Below are 19,475 nucleotides of genomic sequence, written 5' to 3'. Positions count from 1 at the left end.
TTCTTCCTTTACAGGTTAACAGTCTTCAAATTAAAAACGTGAAAGATAAAAGAAATTGCATCTAAATGTGTAAATATCTTGTGGTAGGTCAAATCCCTAAGTCAGATCTCTCAGCGGTGGATGTCATGTTTTCCTGTGACCGTGGAGCCAAAATTCTGTCCTCAGTTACACCCTTGTTTGAGTCAGAGGCTTCACAGGTTTAACTGAGGACAGAGCTTGGCCCTCTGGGTCTTCTGTATAAATAGCAATTGTATATTAACCCCAAGATACTAAAATTCAGTTTAGAAAGGCAAGAGCTCATTACGTCACTCAACATAACTTATTGTAAACGTAGTGTTAATTTTACTATTGACCTTTATCACTTGATGTAGGAACAAATCTAACTAGGGACAGCTGACATACAGCAACATCCAAGAGCTAAATGTTGCATACTAAACGTGCATTTTTTTTAAAGTTATGTCTTGAAAGATTCTTAAGTTAGGCATGCCCCTTTCAAAAATTAACAGGAGACCTACATTTCACAGGGTCTGTTCTTCACTCAGTACACATCCCTCTCCTTTCTTTAACTTGAATGGAAATTTTTATGATCAGCGAGAAATTAGATCCCAGCCCTCTCCAAGATTAACACAACTGTGTCACTTTGAGGTCCTTACTCAAGAAGAACTTCCATTGATATCAGTGGAAATTATGCCTCAGTGAGAACTGACAGATTAGGCCCCTCCCTACTCCTTAGCTTTGCAGCTCTTAGGACAAACTCTTAATAGGTCTTGCATTTTGCTTTTCTGGGACTAGATCTTTCCAAGTGAGAGGCAGCACCCTATTGAGTGACATTTTAAAAGGTCTAGCTACGTTTAAGTAAGAAAAGTGTCTCCCAACAGTAGGGTGACCAGATAACAAGTATGAAAAATCGGGACAGAGTGTGGGGGTTAATAATCACCTATATAAGAAAAATCCCCAAATAGCGGGACTGTCCCTATAAAATCAGGACATCTGGTCACCCTACCTGACAATGGTTCGGGGGCTGTATGAAGTGAGTTTATGGTCTCGGGGACAAATTTTTAAAGGCATCTAGGTGCATAAAGATGCATATGGGAGCCCAGTGGGATTTTCAAAGCTATCCAAGCAGGCTATTTGCCTAACAGCCATTGGTTTCAGTGGTAGTTAGGCACTCAGTCCATTTGGCCTTCAGTCCATTTATTGCTGGACAGGGGCCCTCATGAAGGGGATGAGGGGGATAGGGGACACCACAAACTGACACCTGGTGGAGAGGCCAAGGAGACTGAGCTATCCTTTCACTAACAGAGGAGATCCTTCCAGGTCAAGTTGAGACACACTGATAGGGCAAAGGTGTTTGCCCTGAATACAGCAAGAGCAACAACAATCTCATAAACAGAAAGCTTCATTCTCCAAGGATATCAAATCCAGCACAAGTACCATATTCACAATAAGGCATGAACACACAAACCCTAAAAATGTAGTCTCCTGGAGCAGACAGGATCTTGAATGTAGAGTATAGTGGAACCTGTAACAATAACCGTGTTTGACAAAACTGAAATCTGTAGAGTGGCTGTGGATTGGTGGAAGGGTAATTTGGTTCAGTAAGGTAAAAGAACCACCCATCATATCACTACTTATACAGTAGTAAATTACTTTAGAAGATCAGATGGGGCAACGAGCAAAGAATTGCATAATTGCCAGCATGGGTCAATAAAGTGAGTTGAAGCTGTTCCCAACTAGCCCAGTCTCTGTCTTGTTCTGGATTTTTAATGCTAGCACCCCAAGTGGATAATGATAATGCAGTAGACCTAATATAGTTTAGTAAAGCATTTGACAATGTACTGCACTGCACAGAAAACTATTCACTGTATCTCCAATATCTTAATGAAACTTGGAAATAGAAAACTAAGAGTTATCAGTAATGCATCAGACTGGAAGGATGTCAAGTGGACCGGTTCAGGAGAGGGAATAGCACTATTCAACATACTGTATTTGTGACCTTGAGGGAAAAGTTGACAGATACACAACTCTGAAGTATAGTAAATACAGATGCTTATACCTAGGCTTGGAAGGATTCAATTTTTAGCAGTAAATGTTGGTAAACATTGACTTCACTGTGTGTGTGTACAGACACACACACACTGATGAAAAAATATTTCCATTGATGAGGATATTTACAGATTAGCAAAAGAAGAACAAAAGTGCTGCTTGAGACCATTAGAGTTTAATTTAAGGATATGTACATTGTGTATATTGATACGTTATATTGACAGTTTTGTTGTAATAGTTATAAAAAATTTTAATTTCAACATCTACTGTTTCATAGTCTGACCCCATCCCTAATTTCCCACAACTGTGAACATTTTATTGATACAAGTAAAAAAGCTTAAATATTATCCATTACAATTATATTAAACATTTGAATTCTGCCAAGCCTAGTTATACAATAGATATAAAAGGCAGTATCTAGATCAGGGGTGGGCAAACTTTTTGACCCGAGGGCCACATCTGGGTATGGAAATTGTATGGCGGGCCATGAATGCTCATGAAATTGGGGTTGGGGTATAAGAGAGGGTGAGGACTCTGGCTGGGGGTGCAGGCTCTGGGATGGGGCTGGGGATGAGTGGTTTGACATGTAGGAGGGTGCTCTGGGCTGGGATCGAGGTGTTTGGAGGGTGGGAGGGGGGGATCAGGGCCAGGGCAGGGGGTTGGGGCATGGGAGAAGCTTACCTCAAGAAGCTCCTGGAAGCAGCGGCATGTCCTGCCTCTGGCTCCTATGCAGAGGCACAGCCAGGCGGGTCTGCATGCTGCCCCATCCTCAGGTGCTGCCCCTGCAGCTCCCATTGGCCGCAGTTTCCCACCAATGGGAGCTGCAGACCTGGTGCTTGGGGTATGGGCACCACACGGAGCCCCCTGGCTGCGCCTAAACCTAGGACCCGGAGTGGGGACATGCCACTGCTTCCGGGAGCCATGAAGAGCCACAGTGCACCCATGAGGAGTGGCCCCTGATTAAAGGAGGGGCCGGATTAAATCAGTTAGCAGGCTGGATGTGGCCTGCTGGCCATAGTTTGCCCACCCCTGATCTAGATAGTATGAGAGGCTTGTTAAAAGAGGAGCTTTAATATAAGAACAAAATAGCACACCTGGGAAGAATAGTTCTCCGCACAGATCAAGACCATGCAAAGGAATTAGTTTAGTGGGCCAGACATTTTTCCAAGTGATTTCCTAGGGTCATGGCTGGATGGTACAAAAAGAACCACTCCCTGCCACCCCATCTTAAACTTCTTGCACTTTCAAATCAATATCTGCCTATCCATTATTAAGTGCTCTTTTCCACACTTCAGCTAGTTTTATTTCCAGAGTAGCACAGAAACAGTGTGTGAAAGACATAGAAGCTGTCTTTAGAATGGATTTATCCATTTGATTGTTACTGTGTTTTTATTATACAATTAAACAGGATTAATTCTAGCAAGGAGCTAACTGCGACAAGCAGGAAAGTGGACAGTCAGTTCAGATGTCCTTTGACAATGCAGCTGTCATTCCCTTTGAAGTTACTTCTGATCATGCTAAGTTCTATACTCTGGCTTGGTGCAGACAAGGGGTCAAATGTGCAGCTAGCCATAAACAGTAATGCAGGGGCTATGGTTATGCTTAAAACACTACAGTGGCACGGCTGTACTTTAGTAGTGCTTCAGTGTAGACCCTCACTACATCAACAGGAGGGGTTCTCTTGTTACTGTAGTTAATCAACTTCCCTGAGAGGCAGTAGCTAGGTTGATGGAAGAATTCTTCTGTCATTGACCTAGCGCTGTCTACACTGGGGTTAGGTCAGCCCAGCTACATCTCAGGGGTGTGGAGTTTTCACACCCTTGAAAGACATAGCTATGGAGCTGTATGTTTTTCAGTGTAGACCAGCCCTCTGTCCTTCCAGCCAGTTAACATAGCCTACCTCTTCATTGATCCTTCTGCTTCTGTGGTACTTTTTGTGAGGGCCAGGTCAGGAAGCTATAGTAATGTTTTTGTAGTAATCTTCCCCCACACTCTCCTCTGAAGCATCATGTATTGAGCTAGCTGGAGAGCAGGAAGTCTGGCTAAAAGGATGAATAGTCTTATTTGCATGAAATTCCTGTACTTGATGTAGCCTAATCTGAATCCTTCCCTCACCATTAGATGTCACTTAGAGCATGAACAAAGGTTCACCATCCCTGACTATCATGCTGTTTGCTTTGCTATAATTTTTTTAAAGATGAGCATAGGTTGCTTAACCCCATTCGGAAGGGCTAATGAACTGCGTCTTGTCCAGTCCCGATCCTTTGACCTGTCCAGTGTGGGTGACCCTGTCAGGAGTTAAAACTCCTGCTGGCATAGCTCTTGGGGGTCTTGACACACATGAGCCTTCCTTCCCTGTCAAGGTGCAGTCCCCAGGGAAGGACTTGCTGTATTACTCTTTGGTTAAAGGGAAAATATGGAAATCTTCTGGTGTCCAAAATAGATACCACTACCTTTTATATTAAAAAATAAAAATAAGCCAGTAGTGTATGTAGTCTTGGATAAAGTTCAGACTGTATTTTAAATAAAGTCTGGTTTATATCCCTTGGTCCCATCAGTGCAGTTAGACTGTTCTGATCTTTTCTCTAAAGGGAAAAGAGATGGCAGTAGCAACACCTGATTTGCAATACTTTGTTCAGATGTCAAAGAAGCCAACTTGCAAAAAGAATAGTTCATTTATAGATAGTGCCACATCAGGAAAGGCTTTGCTGGCAGAAAATGCTTCATCATTCCAATGTGAGCTCCTGCTACTGATATGTCTAGTAAGACTTTTTTGTTTTATTTAAGATCTGGGTAATAACATATTGTTATCACTATAAGCACACCATTTTTACAGAGGGACATATGTCTTCTGCGTATCAGTTTTCTGATAAAATTCTCTTGCCACAAGCACAAAATTTATCACTGTGCCTCATAAAGACCAGTGGAGATGGGGTAAAGGAGTGTGGGGGAGGGGGACACCTGGACATTAGCATCCCTCCTTCCCCACACAGCGAAAAGGAGGCTCCTGGGAGCAGCTCCAAGGCAGAGGGCAGGAGCAAAACACAGCAGTAGGGGGAGGGACAGCTGAACTGCCCAGCAATTGATAGCCTACTGGGCAGCTGCTGCACAGGGAACTTAGGGGAGCTGATCGGGGGGCTTCCAGTCCACCCAGGTTCCAAGCCCCCACCAGCTAGCTCCAACAGACTGCTCTTTCTGCAAGCAGTGGACAAAGAAGGTGGCTGCCAAACAAGGTTATAAGGGAGCATTGCGCAACTTTAAACGAGCATGTTCCCTAATTGATCAGCAATGAAACAATGTTAATGGGTACAACTTTAAGTGAGGAGTTACTGTATTTTTGTAATGCTCTAAGATGCAGAAAACTAAGTTGCAGAAAGCAATCAGAGGCAGCTTCTGCCTTGAAATCCACTGTAAGGCTGTGTGCAGAATGACATACAGCTTCAGTGAAGGTTTTCCCTCAACTGCTCCTTGTCAAATTGATAATACAGCTATTGGACAGTACTGTATTGGGAAACTTGCAATGCTTTGGCAATTAGACTGGCTTTCTTCCAGTAGGATCCCAAAGCAGTTTAAAACTTGAATATCCGTCAAGAGTTCAGCCACTTGAGTAAAGACATGTGAGACAGCAGGAGCAGTTAGTTGTTGTGAAATTGGCTTGGTCTCACCAGCCAAGCCAGTATGGCAAGCATGCAGCAAGGAGTTTGGAAGGAGACCCTGGGCATAAGAAACTGACTTGGAAGCTGGCTTAACGGCATACTCTTAATTTTCACTTTAAATTGAAAGCAGAGGGTGCTGATGCCTGATTCTGAACTAGGGGAGAGAAGCAGAAGAGACCAGGGGTCTGTTTTCAAACATAAGTGCTACAGTAGTGATACTCAGACCTCAGTGGTTCAGGAGCCAAATTAGCGATAAACATTACTCAAAAGAGCCACAGTAGTGTAAATTCATTGTTTCATTTTCTATTTCTATATATCTAGAATTATTCTCACAGCAAAATGACTGACCAAGTATTCTTCAGTTGGCTAATAACATAGTAAAAGCATCCTGATTGGTTAATAACTTAGATTGCTTAATAATTAAAATCACACATTGCTTTAATATCATGTTCTGCAAAGAGCTGTGGGAGACACATTAAAGAGCCACTTGCAGCCCTCAGTCCGAATAATTCTGTACTATAGTTAGGGAGCCCCTGGTATTCGGACAGGTAATTAAATGAACAGAGGGGGTATTTAGATGCCTTATTGCCAGTAGTAAGTGTCTGGATGCTGGATTGGGTTGCCATGCTTTGCCTCTTTTTCCATTTCTTTGCTTAGCAGTATATTTCACTTCCACGTACAGGGGCTAGTTGTAGGGCTTGGAAATTTTGACACTGTCTCTCAAGTGCTAAATTTACTAGCCCTGGGTGAAAATATAATTTGCTTCCCCCCCAGTCCATGCATGTTTAAATCAGTCCTGTCCCCTATGAGTGGTATAACATTACCTACCTCCCAAAAAATTCTGCTCTATCAACTGACTTTGGAACAAGCAGAATTAGTTAACTCCCACTCTGCTGGGCTCAACTGTGGCTGTCCTTGCTCCTCTTCTAGGTATACAAGAAGTCTTCAGGCACTTGGGCTCTTCCTCCCACACCTGGGCTGATCTATTCCCTCTCCCTCTCCCTCTCCCTCTCCCTCCCCCAAATCATGATAACTGTAGTGGCCCAGCTATGCTGCTCCCTCACTTAAACAAATCAAAACAAAACAAAACCAAGTGGCACTTGGGCTGTTCTGCATCCCTCTCCCTCCTATTAAGGATTCTTTCTTCACTGCTGAGGTGATTCTGGTGATCAGCAGCCTGGTTAACCTTGCCTCCGTGTGAGCAGCCATATTCAAATTACTGGGGTCTCACTTGTGTTTTACTCACCCCTGTGAGGCACTAGCACTTTTGGGAAGTATATCCCATGATTTTTTCTGCTGCAATAAACTAAACCACTCTATTTTCCAGTGAATTGTGGGAGAACCTGTCTATCCTTCTGGGCACATGGGCAGGGGGGATTGTGGGAAGGCACTGGAGGACTGTCTGAGCCTGCATCCTGACTGCAAAGTGGGCAGGTTACCAGCCAAGTGACAGCAGCACCAGGGCTATCGGCCACACTCGGTAGCCTGGATTTAAAGCACTGCCAAATTCAGGTGAGAGGGATTGTGGGTGGACGGGAACCGGATTAGGGGCAACACCTGTGTTACTTCTGCAGTGAAGATAAGCCTGACCATTGGCTCAAAGTGAAGGTGATAGGAGCTATGTGCGTGCAGTCTTTTTGCAAATCAGCCCAAGGTGTCCTAAATTAGGCATCTGAAATTAAGGCCACCCAAATTATTTAAACTTTGGCTGAAGTGACTTGCTTAAGATCATAAAACAAATCCATGGTAGAGAGGAGATTAAATCCTTGGCTTACTCTTCAATCCACTAAACCACAGTGCCTTCTAGGCCAGTGGTTCTCAAACAGGGGCCTGGGGCCCCCTGTGGGGCTGCCAAGCATGGAGGGCATTAGACTCTCTAGGGGCCAGGGTAGAAAGCCAAAGCCGCACAGCAAGGGACTGCAGCCCAGGACCCTGAGCTCCACCACCCAAAACTGAAGCCTGAACAACTTAACTTTGCGGTGCCCCCTGTGATGTGGGGGCCCAAGCAACTGCCTGCTTCCTACTCCTTAATGTTGGCCCTGGCTTTTATAGGCAGAAAAACAGTTGTTGTGACACAGCTGGGCTGTGGAGTTTTTATTGCATGTTGGGGGCGGAGGTGTCTCAGAAAGAAAAAGCTTGAAAACCCCTGTTCTAGGCTGTTCATGGATATCTTTGGCCTAATGAGAAGGTCCATGTTAACCCACTGTCCCTTTGCTCTTAGGGAAGAGTAGCAGTAAATGTTGTGTTGTCAATCTGTAACCCTCTTCCAGTCTGAATGAGGGTACCTGATGGTTTGTTCCCCCTTAAATATAACCATGTCATCGCAGCTTTGTAAACTGTTCTAAAATGAGAATTTTGTTATACAGTAGAAAAAGTTAAAAATGAAAAAAATAATAAAATAACATGCTGCACTTATTTCTGGGGAAATAGAAAGCAAAGTAGCCAAAATATTAGAGAGATTCATTTCAAAACTAGAATCTAAAAGTTTATCATCTTCTAGAGCAGGGGTGGGCAAACCTTTTGGCTTGAGGGCCACATCGGTGTTGAGAGACTGTGTGGAGGGCCAGGTAGGGAAGGCTGTGCCTCTCCAAACAGCCTGGCCCCCGCCCCCTATCCACCCCCTCCCAGAACCCCTGATCCCTCCAACCCCCTGCTCCTTGTCCCCTGACTGCCCCCCTCAGAACCCCTGACCCATCCAACCACTCTCTACTCCTTGTCCCCTGACCGCCCCCACCCCTATCCAATCCTCCCTGTTCCGCATCACCTATCTACACTCCCATCCCCTGAATACCCTCCCCAGAACCTCCACCCCATCCAACAGCTCCCTGCCCCTTAGCCAACCTCCCCTCTCCCCCTTACTCTGCTGCTCAGAGCAGTAGGAGCTTGCAGCCCCCCTGGAGCCAGCCATGCCACCCGTGCTGCCTGGCAGGAGCGGCAGGCCAGAGTGCTGGCGGCACAGTGCGCTGAGGCTGTGGGGGAGAGGGGCTAGCCTCCCCAGCTGGGAGGCTCAGAGGCTGGTCCTGCAGGCTGTAGTTTGCCCACCTCTGTTCTAGAGGTAGCAGTAACTTTCTTTCTCCTTAGCATCTCCTCATACGGTGGCTGCCTTCAGGACAAATCTTTTGAAAGAGATGAACGCACAAGTTACAGAGCCAGATTTTCAAAGCGTGTGCCCCAATCTAGGGTCAAATCTAAGTGTGAAGTTAGAAGTGTGGTTGCAGTGGTTAGGTACCTTTCAACTTCGAAGCGCTCTCTGCAGTCTTTAGGCTAACCCACACCTCTTCTTTACTAGGCCTTCAGGGAATTTCCTAGGAGTGAATTTTTTTTAAGGCAATAGAATGGCAACACTCAAGAATCTTCTATAAAGCCAAATTAGGATAATTACCCATTCTGTATTCCAAAGGATGTCCTTTATTTTGTGTCTAATGTCCTGTAGCACATATTCAACTGGGAGCTTTTAAAGACTTCTGGATCCCTTAAAGTATTTTTTTCAAGTCACCTTGCAGAGGATTATACATTATGACTCAGATGAATAACTTCATACCAGGAAGAACATAATGGAGTGATATCCTTTCAAAATAAGCTTTGTTCTCTTATTTGTCATGGAATGGTCCTCTTTTGTTCCTAGGAATGTAAGTAGTCACCCAAGGCTGAATCCTGCATTCATTACTCAGGTAAAACACCCACTGACATCCACAAACTGGAACAGAGTAAAGAGTGCAAGATTTGGTCCGTAATTCTCAAGTTACTCCCACTTGTTGAGTTCATTTAAACACTTTCATTAAATCTCATTAACGTGCAAATAAAAAGTTCACATTAGTCTCATGATTACAGGAAGTTCTAAACTGTATTGTAGGTAAACTGAAAACATCTATATAGAAGCATATCACACCTCTCCCTTGCAAATATCAATAAAGTTTCGTGTCCCAGGCCAAAATATAGGAATGTAGCAGCATGATGACTCACTCCTGTGGCACCTCCTGCTAGTCGTCAGGGAATTAGCTCTTTCCAGCAGAGAACGCCCTCTGCCGGCTGGCGTCTTGCTGTCCCCTGGCCCTGTGTCCCTCCCAGACCCTGGTGCCCTTTTATCTGGGGTGCTGCCCCCTGGCAATACCCCCACACTCCACCTCTGGGGAACCCCCAACCCTCTAATCCTCACCTTGTCTCAGTCTGGGCTATTGCCAGTCATCATCAAGCCCCCACTCCCTGGGGCAGACTGCAGTGTAAAAGCCACTCATCATAGGCAAGAGGGGGTTTGGACCAGCTGGCTTCCTCTACTACCCAGTACCTCTGTGGGCCTAGGACCAGGCCCTGCAGCCTGGGAAGTTGCCAGCCTGGAGCTCCCCTGGCCTTTCCTCAGCCCTGCTTCACTCCCAGTACCCTTTCTGCAGACAGCCAGGCCCTGCTCCCTCCAAGACTGGAGAGAACCTCCTTGGGCTGCTGGCTCACAGCCTTTTTATACAGGCCAGCTGGGGCCTATTTGGGGTGTGGCCTAGCTGCAGCTGCTTCCCAGTCAGCCATCCCCAGCCATAGCCCTCTCCAGGGCTGCTTTTAACCCCTTCTATTTTAGGAACAGGGTAGCCACCCCGCTACAAGGAATAACAATAAATATTCAGTCTTCATTCAGAGAGAAGGAAAAATCCTGTATCCAATTTACCTTCTTTTTTCCAAGATCATTTTTCTTTTCTTCCTCAACTCTACCTTCCTGCTCCTCTGCTCTCCTTCCTCCTCGTTTCATCTCATTGCTTCAGATCTTTTTGCCTCAGCCTTACAATGGCTTGGGTTGCATTACTGTATATCTGCACAGCATTTATATTTATCTGAACCACACATTAAAATGCCAGCTGGCTTCAGGAACACAAGACCCACAGAGAGGGCAAGATGCTGCATTGTCCTAGCTACAAAAGACAAAAGGGCATCTGAAAAGAAAACTGTATTTAACTGAATTTCACTCTAACAAAACTAGATCCTTTTTTCCATAAGATTCTATCAATATACCTGTTTAACTGTCATGGCAGGTTTTATAGTTAAATTTGTGCAAGCATATTATCTCTTCGAGCAAAATTAATGAAGTTAGTAGGTATTAAAAGTAGGTTGGCCACACCCGTAATTTTTGTTGTGGTGTTCAGAAATCTTTTGAATTGGAGGCAAATACAGATATATTATGTAACTTTATACTTGCAGTTTTACAACCACTAAAAGCCATGGTTTTCTTGTCTGGCAATCTATATCTATTAGACATTACAAATAGTTCACTCGACTTGTTTCTAGTGATGAAGCACAGCATGCTGTCTTTTAAACACACCATCTTTTCGTTCTGTGCTTATACAGCGCCTAGCACAGTGGCGTCCTGGTCCATGAGGTGCATATATAGGCGCATCTCAGTGCTATGGTAATACAAATAAGAAGTAGCAGGCAAAACTAGTTCATTTAGGGTTGTCAGACCTCCAGGATTGTCCTGGAGTTTCCAGGAATTAAAGATTAATCTTAAATTAAAGATTCTCATGTGATGAAACCTCCAGGAAATACGTCCAACCAAAATTGGCAGCCCTAAGTTCAGTGCAGTTTAGAACCTAATGCAATTGCCAGTGCTTCTTTTTTCTAAACTGGATGGAGTTTGAGTTTAACAGATTTGTTGCTTGATGAACACCTCTTTAGAGTGAAATTAAATGTTGCTTCCATGCCCTGTAGCAAGCTAACTTTACACTTTTATTTTTAGAGGAACAACAGTAAAAAAAAAAAAAAAGAAATAATTTTTTTACGCAAAAGCAAGTACAGGAATAGCTTTCAGCATTCCTTAGAATAAACATATACTTTATCCTAAACAGTACATTACAGAACTATTAATGGGAACTTACTTTTCATGCAGAACTAATCTTCAGAGCTAAAGGTTTTTTGTCTCAAACTGTTAACTTTCAACTAGGAAATATTAGTATCAGGGGTTTAAAATTTTGCATCCCTTATCTGTCTCAGGAGCATGGTGTAATGTTGCATACAGTGATATCAACTCAAAGTATATGCAACTTCAAAAAAATGAGTAAATTTCAGGTATTACATCTGCCTCTAAGTCCCCTGCTAATTTCGGGAGTGTTAGTTACATTTTCCTGTATTTGAAAATGTGTCTCTCTCCCCTTTTGTTGCGTATACACCACCCAAACAGGCAAAGTGAAATTGCCTAATGTAACACTCTGCTGGGGATACTGAGAGCTGTGAGCCACTGTCAGCAAGAGTGAACTTTGCTGGAGGTTAGACTGTGCGTCAGCTCTTTGCCACCGCAGTCTGTCTTCCTCACTGGCAAACTCCTCAAGGCTCTCCCAGCCCGAACCTTGCGTAGCAGGTAACAATCATTGAACTCCAGCCCCTGAGCTCTTCAGAGCTCTGTCTCTGCAATGCACAGCCCATATCACTGTGCATTCACAGAAGGCATTAAGTTTCCTGCTCTGTTAAAGATTCAGTACATGACAGCTTATTAATTTAACTGGGGTAAACACATCCTTCCCTCAAACACAGCACTGAGCTGATTGATAATAAGAATAAAACAAGTTTGTTAACACAAGGACATGGGTTAAGTAAGGGGTGGCCAACCTGTGGCTCCGGAGCCACGTGCGGCTCTTCAGAAGTTAATATGCGGCTCCTTGTACAGGCACCAACTCTGGGGCTGGAGCTACAGGCGTCAACTTTCCAATGTGCCAGGGGGGGGCTCGCTGCTCAACCCCTGGCTCTGCCGTGGGCCCTGCCCCCACTCCACCCCTTTCTGTCCTCTCCCCTGAGCCTGCAGTGCCCTCGCTCCTCACCCCTTCCCCCCACCCCCCAGAGCCTCCTGCATGCCATGAACAGCTGATTGGGAGGGAAGGGGAGGCGCTGGGAGTGGGGTGGGGGAGCTGATTGGGGGCTGACAACGTATTACTATGGCTCTTTGGCAATGTACATCTGTAAATTCTGGCTCCTTCTCAGGCTCAGGTTGGCCACCCCTGGGTTAAGTGATACTGTGTGGAAGAAATAAAGATGGAAATGGTTACACACAAACAAAAGGACAAATATACTTTCTAATGGCTAAGAATTAACTTAGCAAGATTCAGTTTTTGTTCAAGGTAGTTTCCTCACCAGTCTTCCTTTCCCAGCAAGAGCTGGCTGACTATCCCCACATAGTCCAAGCTACTGGTTTTCCTTGACTCCTCAGATGAAGGATAATTCAGACTCTTTCTGTGTGTCCTTATATCTCAAGATCTGCCTTTGTTTCAATGGTCAGTTTGGTCTCCTGTCTCTCTTGGGAGGCTAACTCTATTTTGATTAAGGTGTCTCCTGGTGTGTTCCATGTTGTGCTTTCTGCTGCCATTTTACAAGCTAAATGTTCTACCTGCAACCTCAAAACAAATGAATAACCATTGAACTTTGCCACACTGGGTTGGAGGTTTTGGTCTCTTTTCTTTGTCTTCAGAGAACTTGCTTATCAGTTCCTGCTGACATGCCTAGTTTAAAGACCTTTTAGTCACAGGCTTTAAAGTATAATATCAGTGAGTATCCCTAATTCCATACACAGTATTGCCCCATGCATTTCACAGTGATATTCACCAATGTGGTGGTATTTTTCAAAAGATGCCTCACAAGGCATATTTTGTACATATTCCATAGCAGTTGTGTGTAGGGTATGAATACAGGGGTGCCTAGGGTCACAACAACAACACAAATTAAACTGAACATGATAAAAATATTTTTTTCTAAATCTTCCATTTCTACTAAGCATAGGTGCTAATCTTAACAACAACTGGGCAAACTTTCTCAAACAAGGGGTGATTTTAAGCTGGTTGTTCTCCATTGGGAATGGTGGAGCTGGGGTGAAGAAATATCCTGCATCAATAACAGAAATATATAACTTGAATACCTTCTGGGGGGAGAGGAAAAAGCAAATTTTAAACAAAATGATAATTATCCCAAGAACACTTAAACACCATAGACAAAAACAATAAATTTTCATTTAGACATGAGCCAGAGCTGTGCAGTACAGATCTGGATATCAAACCTCAGAGGTATTATTGGATGTAGAGTTTTAGACTGGTTCACTATAGATTCTAGGATCCTGATCTAGGGTCATAGTCTAACCTGAAGTTTTGGAGGATGGTTGCATCTGAAGTTCAGTTAAGCTTCTGCTTTCCTGTTTGTGGTCAGGAAAGATAGGCTATCAGTCTCTTTTAAAAAAAAAAAAAAAGGCAAACTTTGTTAGTAAAAGTCCTTTAAGTATCTTTTAAATGTCCATTTCTCCATGGGTGACTCACATTCCCACCCCCAGTCCAGGATAGTGACCTCTGCATTGCAGGCAGAGCAGGACAGTGTCAGTCTCTTTCCCTTCTGTCTTTGTGGGGGAAGGTTTAAAGCTAAGTTGAACTCATTTGTAAAGTTGTATCCCATGTTTCATAGTTGGTCATATTTTTATTGTATCCTGATTCAATGAGCGTGAAGGTTTTTATTTAGTTTTTCAAAAGTTAGCTGAAGGAGATAGTAGGGATCCGCCAGTCATGTCTTCTGCTTATCAGACTCATCTGTCTATGGTAGCATTCAACTCTTCAGAGATTTGTTTTAATAAACACCTCCAGTTCCTCTGACCAAGATTTCTGTAGCGGTCAGTTGTATTGTATGAGATGAATGTGAGCAGCCTTCATTTGGCTCTTCAGAAGAACTCTGCTTGAATTGAGCCTAGTCTGAGGACACCTTGCAGTCTCTATTTTGGGATTAACTGAATTATCTCCCACCCCCACCCCCAAACACAAACTGGGTTTGGCTTAGATTCACCCAGGATCTGTGATTCTATTGGTGGAGTATGTCCAAGGCAGAGAGGTAGCTAGGGGTGGGGAGAGGAGGCAGAATCCATGAACTTCCCCCTGCCAAAGGGGGTGTAGAGGGCCACTGCAGTCCAAAGGGCAGATGATGCTAACCTGGAAGAGGGTATGGCCAGGGCAACTGGGAGATAAAATGATTCTGTGCATTCCTCCAACAGTCTTTGCAGGACCTGCTCCTGTGGAGCCCCAGCGATAATCCACGTTCCAAACTAAGGGCAGCAATCTCGCCGGAGGAAATGGGGCAGGGTCATGTGCATGTAACACCCCTACCCCAAGCAGAGGTTGGCATAGGAAAGTAGTAACCTAAAATTCACTGTGCCTTTAGTAGTGAATCTAGCCCCAGGTTGGAAAGTGTTTCAGGACTTATTAGATCTAATGTGGGCAACATTCCAAGCTGGCTCATTGTATTCTATTTAAATTATTTGTTTATACATAGATCAAAAGGTGCATTGTAGAACAAATACAAAGACATGGTCTTAAGATCTAAACTTGGGTCCCATGTGAATGTTTCCCAACCTCCACATTTCCAATTGGATACAGTAGTCTTCTTAACTGGTTTCTGAAGAAATTGCTGTGTATTGTTGCTGCATTCAGCAGTGAGCTGCATTCAGCAGTGAGTCTGACAGTGTATAATTTGTTTCAGAGTAACAGCCGTGTTAGTCTGTATTCGCAAAAAGAAAAGGAGTACTTGTGGCACCTTAGAGACTAACGAATTTATTTGAGCATGAGCTTTCGCTCACGAAAGCTCATGCTCAAATAAATTCGTTAGTCTCTAAGGTGCCACAAGTACTCCTTTTCTTTTTGTATAATTTGTGTTATATAAATAGTGTATGGTTTATTAATATCTACTTTTTTTGTAGATAAAGTGATGTCTAGCAAAGTTCAGGAGGCAATGGAAAAAGCCATTTGTGTCACAGGTAAAATATTCAGGGCATTTATCACACTGCAGGAACCCCACTAGGCAATTGACAGGGTGGCACTTGAGTGGCCTGTGCCATATTTGTCAAGCAGAGTCTTTTAGTTTCTGTCTGCTTCAGTGAACCATAACAAAGTTACCAGCTTGAATACTTTCTTCCTTGATTAAACTGTGTGAAACTGCCATATGGATCCAATTTCATGAGTCTCATGTTCAAACTTTAAGCTGAATTTGTGTTCAGAGTAGTAGCGAGACGTTTTCTTGAGCCTCATTTTCTGCTCCGATCTACGAGTAACATCTTTAGTACCGGTGGGAGTCTCTATAAAAAGAACTTGTTCTAAACAGAGTAGCAATGTTTTATTGTTTCAGATGAATCATTGCTACAGAGTTCTGTGCTCTCTGTATGCGTACATAGGAACATAACGCTATAGGAACATAATATTAGTTAAGTCCTAGTACTCATCTTGGCCTTGTCTAGAGTAGGGTTTAAAGGCGTAATGTTAGCCTGCATTAGCTAATGCAGGCTAACACCATTCTTTAAATAATAGTTTGGACAAAGCCCTGAAAGACAAGTTAGAAGTCATGACAAACTAGGTTGAACTTCATTATATGTTGTCGGGGGTGGGGACAATACTATTTATCCTGCCTGACAGTAATGACCATACTGAAACTAACCAGCTTCTGGCTTTGTCTGAATTGCAGCTCCGTCACTGAAAAGCCATTGCTCTGTTTCCCCAGGAGAGCTAGTGCCTTCTCTTTCTCTCTCTAAAACACTAGTTGCCGATGCCTTTTGTTGTTAACACAGAGCAGGTTCTGATGAGAAGTGCTGAACCCAGAAGCGTGAGAGTATGCCTAGGCTGGCGCTGGAAAGTGTCATTTCCAGCTGGCAGAGACATACCTGCACTACATCTGATCGAGCTAGCATGCTAAAAACGGTAGCGTAGCCACAGCGGTGTGTGCAGCAGGAGGGGCTCGACACCCAAGTATGTACCTAGGATCTCAGATGGGATTGTGCTTGGGACAGCTAGCCCCTCCTGCACCTTTCACCGGTATAGTTACACTTCCATTTTTAGCATGCTAGCACAGCGCTAGCATGGATATGTCTTCTTAAGATTGAAATAATACCTCCAGCTCCAGTGAGAGACAGGCTGTGATGCTGTTCAGGGGTGTCTGAGGTGAATTGGTACCACCGGCTTACAACGAGAGGGAGCCCTCTCTGTGCCCACCAGGGGAAATGCTCCTCACCCACTGGCTGCTGGTAACACAGGTGCTCCATTCCGGGCTCCATGAGCCCTGCTCTTTCCTCCTGCAGACTAGCAGTTTTCACCCTGCTTAGGGCGCAGGACATGAGTGTAACAATCTTCTGGACATCCTGGGGTTCATTTTTTCTCTGTAAATTTCGGCCCTGTATCTAGTCTAGACAGTAAACATAGGCTTTCTCCACAGATGTTCATTGTTCTCACGTTGATTGGGTCAGCGCCCAGATTTCCCCTTCTAAGGTGGTAGGTTTCACTCCCAACAGATCTGGATCATACTAGTGCACATGTTACACTAAACTCAAAAGTTGTTTTCTGTGCAAACATCTCGCAGTAACCATGACAATCAGCTAGTTCTTCTCTTTCAGCAGAGACCACAGCTGACCCCTGCTGGGGAAATATGGAGAAGATGGTCAGGCGCAGAGGTATTAATACCTGCCTTGGCCTATCTGTGTTACACAGGTCCTCTCTTAAATCTTGCATTCCTGTACAATATTTATCTGCTGTTACCTTGGATGGTCCAAATAATGATATCTGACAGAAATTAGGGAACTTTCTGTATCTATTTTTAGTTTGTTTACTCTGTACATTTGATAACACTTTGTTTTATAGTCCGTTTCCTGTGTTGTCTGTTGATGTGTGAGAGATGCACACATTGGAGACAAAAATACATAGCTAAAAAACCACAAACGGACTCTGGGGCAGGTGTAGTACCTGACACTACTTTTAATCAAACCAGTGTACAGTAACCCAGCTTTCTGTCTAGCATTATTATTGGATTCTTTTTTTCCTGTGGTTGCGAACTAACACCTGCCTTTTTGTATGAGACCAATTCTGAGACCCCATGTGAAGTCTAACATGGTCTGTAAAACTATAGCTGCACAGTATCTGAGGGGAGGAGGGAACATCATCTGCAGCAGATTCCGCCAGCCTCTTGTTGCTCCAGGCCTGCTGCCAGTTTTGTGTGTGTGTGTGTGTGTATGGGTTTAAGATAGTCTTATTGCTGGCATGACTTGCTCACGTGGTCTTGATTTGCATGAGGGTATTACGCTGTTGATGACAAGGAAACGATGTGTCTCCCCGTGAAGAGTGTGACTGGCAAAAGCTTCAGTTAACCCCCTAGCAAACTGCCTGAAAATGGATCATGCACAATTATTTCTGCATCATTACTGTTGTCTCCCATGACTCACAGAGCCATATATAGCAGCTCTTCTTCTGAGGAGAAATTTTATCCATAGCAAAGAGGATGTGAAAACAAATACTAAATGTCAATGTGTTGTCAGATTTGTATTAGATTTTTTTTTAGTGGTGGATCAAACTGTAGCATGGCTTGAACACCAGATTAAAAAATATATAGTTATTGCTATCTCTTTCTAGTAAATGGACAGTGCAAAGTTAAAAATCTTCACTGATTCCCCCACCCCCCCCCCCGCCCACCTCCCCGGCCTTGTCTTTTTAAGTAATAACACAATAGATTATTTTTAACTGGGAGGTGGGGGAGGAAATAAATGTTTACTTTGGGCTTCTCTCCCCTCCCCCCCCCCACCTTAGGCAGTCAGAACATATTTGAATTGCAAATATTGCAAAGGAAATTTATTTGTTTGGGGTTTTTTTTTATTAAGATGCCTCCATTGAATTAACACTTTGCCACCAAAATAAAATCTCAAAAATAATAATTTCTCATGGTCTTGAGTTTCATAAAAGCTTGTGAAATCTAAATCTGGGGGCAAACAGTGTTTGTTCACCCACCTGCCTGAAAAGACCCTGGAAAAGATTTGGGGATCATGGTGGATAATCAGCTGAATGTGAGCTCCCAGTGCAATGCTATGGCCAAAAGGACTAATGTGATCCTTGGATATAGATAGGTGATATAAATAGGGGAATTTGTGATCCTTGGATATAAATAGGGAAATCTTGAGTAAAAGTAGACAGGTTATTCAATCTCTGTATTTGGCACTGGTGCGACTGCTGCTGGAATACTGTGTCCAGTTCTGATGCCCACAATTCAAGAAGAGCATTGATAAATTGGAGAGGGTTCAGAGAAGAGCCGTGAGAATGATTAGAGGCTTAGAAAACATGCCTTATAGTGATAGACACAAGGAGCTCAATCTGCTTAGAAAGAGAACGTTAAGAGGTCTATTGATTACAATCTAGGTACCTGTATGAGGAACAAATATTTCAGTCTAGCCCTTGGGGTCTGCACAACGACCCACTTTGTCACTGTGGTCTCCGTCAGTCCATGGCGCTTGCTATCGATAAATCTCAACTGACTAGATTTCATGGTGGCCTTCGGGCCCTTCATTGTGCTGATGAAACTGCTGTTGGGTGGGTCAGCAAGCACTGCAAACGCTAGAAGAAGAAGAATCTAACCCTTCAGTCTAACAAAATCCAATGGCTGGAAGTTGAGGGTAGACATATTCAGACTGGAAATAAGGTATAGATTTTTAATAGAGAGGATAACTGACCATTGGAACAATTTACCAAGGTTTGTGGTGATTCTCCGTCACTTGATTTAAAAATTGCCAGATTGGACTTATTTATTTTTTAAAGATTTGCTCTAGTACAAACAGAAACTATTTTGGGGAAGTTCTATGGCCTGTGCTATACAGTAGATCAGACTAGATGATCACAGAAGTCCTGTCTGCCCTTGAAATCTATGAAAAAGTTTTTGTTTTTTTTTCAGAACCATGAGAAGTTCCCCCCCGCCCCCACACACCCTCCATTACCCCGTCTGATTTTATGTTCATTTGGCCCCTTGAATTGTAGAAGT

General features: G+C 43.7%; 1 protein-coding gene across 1 annotated transcript in view; it reads left to right on the top strand.

Moving 5' to 3' along the window:
- Window positions 1-19,475, top strand: part of PDXK (pyridoxal kinase) — an 84,679-nt gene that overhangs the window by 21,631 nt on the left and 43,573 nt on the right. The gene's annotated exons all lie outside the window — the stretch shown is intronic.

Source organism: Eretmochelys imbricata, chromosome 1 (assembly GCF_965152235.1).
Source record: "Eretmochelys imbricata isolate rEreImb1 chromosome 1, rEreImb1.hap1, whole genome shotgun sequence".
Taxonomy (NCBI): Eukaryota; Metazoa; Chordata; order Testudines; family Cheloniidae; genus Eretmochelys; species Eretmochelys imbricata.
This window is presented reverse-complemented; position numbering and strand designations above follow the sequence as displayed.